The 6,961-nt window shown below is 42.0% G+C and overlaps 1 pseudogene; it reads left to right on the top strand.

The window, feature by feature from the left end:
• The first annotated feature begins 947 nt into the window (after positions 1–947).
• Positions 948–3,024, top strand: LOC137764644 (endogenous retrovirus group V member 2 Env polyprotein-like; annotated as a pseudogene).
• Positions 3,025–6,961: the final 3,937 nt, after the last annotated feature.

Raw genomic sequence — 6,961 nt, 5'->3', positions numbered from 1 at the left:
CAGTGGCTTACTTTTCAAAACAACTGGAGTCATTAGCCCTGAGATGGCCCAGCTGCCTACAGGTAGCAGCAGTCACAGCTGTGTTGGTTTATGAGGCTTCTAAGCTCACCCTGGGAAAACACTTAGATGTAGTAACCCCTCATCAGGTACAATCTGCGCCAGAAGTCAAAGGACATCATTGGTTGGCTGGGGGGAAGCTTAACTAAATAGCAGGTTGTCCTAATGGACACCCCTGATGTTACCTTAAAGGTACGTCAGACTTTGAATCCAGCAACTCTGCTTCTAGCTGCTAAGAGTGAAGATTTATTGCATCAGTGTACAGAGACCATAGATCAAATTTACTCCAGCATGTCCAATGTTCTAGGTGAACCTCTTAAAAGCATTGAGGTCGAGTGCTTTACTGATGGGAGCAGCTTTGTAGGAATGGAAACCTGCAAGTCAGGGTATGCAATACAGAGTCTAGATAAAGTAATAGAAACCAAGGCCCTGGCACCCGTGACCTCGGCCCAGAAAGCCAAGCTAATTGCATTAATGAGAGCTCTGCAATTAAAGAAGGATAAGAAATTAAATATTTATTTTGACTCTAAATATGCACTCCATGTGCTGCATGTTCTTGCTGCCTTTTAGAAAGAAAGAGGAATGTTAACTGCTAGAAATTCTCCCTTAAAACATAAGGATTGAATTCTGGCCCTTTCAGAAGCAATGCAGCTCCTGACCCAGGTGGCAGTAATCACTGTGGGAGCCAGCAGAAGGATGGATATTTTGCAAGTCAAGGAAACAGCAAAGCTGATTGAACTGCAAAACAGGCAGCTCGTTTATGGGAGACTGAGAAAATTATGGCCTTGGTAATTGGCCCCTCTGGGCTCCCTAACCTTCCCCAGGATTCCTCACAGGAACAAGAAAACACAGAAAGGTGGGGCTGAGAGAAGAGAGACACCAGTTGGTACATGAAGGATGACAAAGTGCTCATCCCTGAGGCCCAAGAGTGGCAGCTCATCAAGAGTTTGCATGATGCTCCCACTGTAGGAGGGATGCACTATGGGACTTGGTGCAAAAGACGTTTTCAGGGAAGGGACTTAAGGGAACAGTAAAACAAGTGACTCTTGCCTGTGATTTGTGTGCCGGTAATAACTTGCAGGCTCACCCAATCCCCCCTTCATTACTCAAACCAGTTGAATGCTGAGAGACATACTCTGGGGGAGACTGGCAGTTTGATTTCACCCAAATGACCCTGTGGTCAGGGTACAGAGATCTACTAGTATTTGTTGACACCATCACATGTTGGGTTGAAGCCTTCCCCACTCAATCTGAAAAAGCTACTCAAGTCTGTAAGTCCCTTCTAAAGGAAAAAACTCCTCTGTTTGGCCTTCCAAAGTCCTTCTAGAATGATAATGGGCCCTCTTTTGTAGCAAAGATCACACAGGGGCTCTTAGTAGCCCTAGGGGATAGATTATAAGCTACACATGAACATTGGACCAATTTACTTCCCTTTGCACTCCTAATCTGCAGTTTAGCCCATTTGAGATGACCTATGGGAGGCCTATTCCTACTACTGACATTCTACTATATGAAGGAGTGAGCCAGACCCTATAATATATTGTCAGTCTGGGGCAAGTTCACAAGGCAATCTTGGATTATGCCAATAAGACGCTGCCAGCTCCCGCTACAGATACAGCGGGAGGAGCAGCCCCTTCACAAGTTAACCCTGGAGACCAAGTTCTTCTTAAGACTTGGAAGGAGGGATTCCCTGAAGACCAACTATTAACAAAATGAAAGGGCCCCTATAAAGTAATTTTACCATGCCCACTGCTGCCAAATTACAAGGGATCACTAGTTAGGTGCATTTGTCTGGACTAAAAGTCTTACCTCTAAAAACCCCATGGGTCAAAACAGAGGAACAATACACCTGCGAGCCAGTGGAAAGTCTAAGATACCTATTCAGAAGACAAGCACCACTGACAGATAAGTAGAAAGTGATGTGGTAGGTTGGACTCCTATTTGCTATTTTTGCTGCTATATTCTTGCTTGCATCTTGCCAGGTTGCTCAACCACCCTCACTGGAGAAGAAACTTTCTCCCCTGCTGGGTCCAGAGGACAGAAATCGGTGACGAGGTGGACCCTTCTCTTGGCCCTTCTCCTAAGGAGGGGGTGGGGAGAGGATGGCAAAGGAAGGGGAACTTGGAGAGAAAAATCAATAGTCAACTTTTCCAGCATTTTGGCCTCAGGAAGTAATCTAATTGTTGGATCTGTCATCCCCACCCTCAAGAGGGTGTTCCTGTGCTCCAGTTTGTGCCTGTAAATAAGGACATGAATCTCACCTTGACCTCTGAACCAGGGAGGAGCATGCCACTTCTAATAGTCGATTTGAGGATCATGTGATAGGGGGTGTAGAGAGCTTGCGGACCCTTGGAACCAAACCAGCCTGCAGTTCCAGTGGCCTCTTCTCTTCACAGGACAAGGAAAACTCTGTTGCTTCTGCCAGGCAGATACCTGCCTTACTGATGTGGGAAGCTCATCCTCTATTTATACTATGTTGTTTTTCACTTCAAGCTCCCCGTGCACCCTTAACCAGACTCATTGGTGTATGGACCTGTCTCTACTCTCCCCAGTATCCAACCCAGCACCTCTTGTACAAACTGGAGGGGAAAGGCAGCCCCTTCCTGGAGACTTGCCTATGGCCTCCTATCTGCCTTCAGCAAGCAGGAGAGAATAGAGGAAAGCAAAGAACTAGATGGGGGTCACTAGACAGAGGTCCCCTGTCCCCCAGATGCAGTAATATACCTAACTGGGGATCCCTTTTACGTTGCTGGTTTGATTCCACATTCCCCGGCCAAGCTTGCACCCCTTCCACATCTATTCCTCTGTGGTCCACTGCAGAATAAACTCCCCTGCTGAGGGAACCCAAATTCCTCCTTCTCCTGGCCTCTCTGGGCAGTGGCCTATCCATGCATACACAATATGCACTTCTGGGGAGAATGCACTTTGGGATGATTGGGCCCTGAAGGACTAGGCATCATTGTATAATGCCACCTCTGAAGAAGAGACCTTCATCCCCTTGGCCCTTAAGAATAAGGGGTGTAGAATCCTTCAGGGGGGAATGAGATAGGCTGGCACTTGAGGTCATCTGCCCACTCCTGGACAATACTTTCTAAAACAACAGGATATAGCACTCTCACCAAGACACACATGCATGCATACGAAGGTGTACGGCCTGACAGTCAGAAAAATGGCAAATGTTGCATGCAGATATCATCAAGGAGAATGCACTCCTCAGAAAGGGGTGGGGGAATGCTGGAGAAAGGTGAGTGGCAGCATGTAAGTGTGCCTTCCTTCTGAAATCACATACTTCCTACAGCCCTCTCAATGGCTGGAGATTTTTGACTTGCAAAGTATACTACAGTTCGGTCAGCACCTGGAGTCACCTCTAGCTGAATCATGGCAGGATTTCCATAAAAATGGACAGAATATATGACAAACTATAGATAATTCTGGACTACTAAATGGTTTCAGAAAATTAGCCAAAACATTAGGAAACAGTTTGAGAGAGAGAGACAGAAAAAAAGATAGAGATGGAAAGTGACAAAAAGAGACAAAGAGAGAGAGAGAAAGAAAATTAGAAAATTATACCATATCATCCCAAACCAAAGGCAAATTTGAACTGAAAGCAAAATGGTGGTACTTTGTGCTGTGCAAAGATGACATCTGGTGTAGGACCCATCCAAGGCTGGTGTTCTATCACTGAGTAAACTCAGAAAACGAAGATGAGGCTTAGACCAGTACCGTGGCTGAGATCTCAAACTCCCTTTCTCTAATTACAAACGCAAAAAAAGAATATGTTACCCCATATGCCACTAAAATTACCCTCTGGATTTATTTATATCTTGAGGTATGTACCTAACTCTGAGAAGATAGAATGAGAGAATTAAGCTTTCAAAACTCATTTCCATAGTTTTGTGTGTTCAGTCCCCAATGCTAATGATCTTTTAATGCAGATTTTATCTGTGAATTTTATTTATTGTAAGTGGTCATTTGCTAGCTAATGTATTTATTTATTCATTTATTCATGTTAGGAAATAGAAATGCAGAATATGTGTTGTATTCTCTGATTATATCAGCAGATAGCTCAATCACATTCTTGGAATAATGTTGCCACAAACTTTTGAATTGATAATAGACTATTGTGTATACAAAATCCAGGTTCTTAAAAAAAAATGCTCTGTTTTCTTCTGAATAAAGCAATAAGTCTAGGTCAGTAATAAGTTTATATAAATTAATAAATGTTAACTTCTTTGAGTTTAATAACTCTTCCTATGGGTTTTGTAGCTGAATATAAACCACCTACCTTTAAAGCTGGGGGAAATCTTGTTTATTTCTAAGAAAATATGTAATTTTTGATGGACTCTCTAGAATAACATTGGATCTGTCAGAATTAATTAAATATACGTGAAGGTCCAATAGTCAGATGAAAACCATGATGCTTGTGGTACTGATTTAAAACAAACAACAAACAAATCTACAATAACGGAGGCTCTCATAGATCATCTAAAATGAAAAAACCTCCATTATTTACAAGCTTCATGACTCATCATTCAAGTGTTCCTGCAGTTCCACCTACATTAAAATTTCCGGAAAAGCTTTTCAACTCCTGGCCTGAATCCTCCCTCTTTCTCTAATCATTTTCCTTCTCCTGCTCACTGCCCTAAACTATACTCCCTTGAGACATTTATACTTATGATTATCACCAAGACATGTCCTTTTCTGTACTGAAAGTTTCAGCCAAGGGGAAGTCAGTCAGCTTCACAAACACAGAATTAAAGTATTGCCGAAACTCAGTGAGGTTTTTTGTTCTTTTTAAAATCCATTTGGGTCACAGTAATGGATTAGATACCTTGAACAGCCTTGCGTCAGAGTAGTATACAGGTCTGTTTTAATTTAGCCACCAGTGTGTCTAGGTCAAATTTTTTTTTTTTTTTAAATTTTTAATTCACAGCTTCTGTTCCCAACCAAACTTGAGACCGCTTGCCTGCGTGCAGTAAAGCCAATCTATTGAAACCAGGTTGTGGTGAAGGCAAGTGCAGCATTTATTGTAGGGTGCCAAGCTAGGAGTCCAGGGCAGCTAGTATGCAAGACACCGGAACTCCTGGATGGGTTTTAGGAAAACGTCCTTAAAGGCCAGGTGAAGGAGGTGGGTTGTAGGGCCTCATGCACCGTTCTCTGATTGGTTAGTGGTGAGGTAACAGGGTGGTGTCACAGGGGTTAACATTATCAATCTGGAAGCTCCAGGAGGCCTGGGAACTATGTGCTCGTGGTCATCAAATAGTTAACATCTTCCGTTTGGTGGGGGTTTTAGCCTCTGTAAAATAACTTAGGAAATGTGCATCAGATATTGTTATCTAGGTACTTCAGAGAGGAGCTTAGCAGAGGATATGCAGGAGGGGTCTGTCCAGGGAAAGCCCCATAGGGTCCTGCTTGATTACACTTGTGGTTAAAATAGGCTTTAAAGATAGTTCTTCCATTATTAATAAATTCCACCAATGCCACATAAAAGAATTTCTCTTGCAGTATAGAGCCTGGAGCCTGGGTCCCTTTCCCAACTGCTCATCCCAGATCATCTCCATGGGGAATTTAAAGTACAAAAAGCTTCTTCATTAAACTTTGAGGAACTCTTTGAATATAACCTACATATATACCAGGAAGCCAAGTAAGCTACATTACAGAAAACAATACCATCACTTATCTTGGTCCTTGCAGCTCATGAGTTAGACACTTAAGAATTCTAGTCTGTACTGTTCCCAGTCACTAGCTCCATCCTACTAAAATTATTCAGATTTCTCATTTCTCTATATTTGTAGTTATCACAGTGATAAGTTTGATCAACTAAATATAGCATATCCTATGTGCCTGGCACTGATCCAAGGACTCTATACATATTTTCTCAGCTTAACTCTTATAGCAGAAACATAAACTGTGATTGAAATATAATATAGAATCAGTTCTGAACTCAGGACATAAACCCTCAAAGTTTCTTAATAAAATAAAGAAAAAAGAGATGAACAAGGGCAAGGAGGAGAAAAGGAGGAAAAGGAGAAAAAGAAGAAAGGATATTTGCCAGAAGGTTAATAAAGAAATGAGATCATGTTAAATATGTAAGTTATGTACTTAAAGTAACTGTTGTACTCTCAGTGGCTACTGAAATTTCTCCTTTGCTTATGCTTGATGATATCTGTGTAGATGACTGAACCAGACCCCAAGCATTTTCCCACTGGTGATGGAACTATCAAAACCAATGCTACTAATAGTTTGAGTTACATTGCTCCCCATTTTTGAATGTCTTAGACTATATCTTGAGTCCCTACTACATATAATGAACATATTACGAATATACTTTACAACAGTTTATGAGACATGGTTGTTGCTCTTTGCAATGTATCCTTGAAGTTCCTCTTACCAAAGTTCTTTTCTGTTGCTTGCCTCTGGGTTTGCCATCTGAGTTGTTCTGACCAAGGTGATGGTACCATCATTACACAAACAAAAGGCTTAAAATGTGCTTGTAGGATGGACTTCCTTATGTGCCGTGAGAAGAATATGTTTTAGACACAGGAGCAGATCACCACCCACTGACAGCCTGAAGCAGAAAGTCCTCTGCTGAACCAATATTTATTAGCAAAAAATAAATATTCATTATTTTTTGCTACCAAGATTTCTGAGGCTATTTGTTATGCAGCATTAGTAGACTGGTGACTAACACAGACAGTAGACCTGGCTCCTCTCTGAGCTTATTTTAGACCTCCTTGTAACTCTCAGCGTTCCAGGCATTCTGACCTCCTCTCATGTCTTCAACACACTAAATTTATTCTTACTTCATGATCCTTAGGCAGGCTGTTCTCTCTGACTGGACTTTTTCCCATGGATTGCTTTGTAGTTCTTTTTCATCTTCCAGGTTTCAGGGTATTACCTACTC

Source organism: Eschrichtius robustus, chromosome 5 (genome assembly GCF_028021215.1).
Source record: "Eschrichtius robustus isolate mEscRob2 chromosome 5, mEscRob2.pri, whole genome shotgun sequence".
NCBI lineage: Eukaryota > Metazoa > Chordata > Mammalia > Artiodactyla > Eschrichtiidae > Eschrichtius > Eschrichtius robustus.
This window is presented reverse-complemented; position numbering and strand designations above follow the sequence as displayed.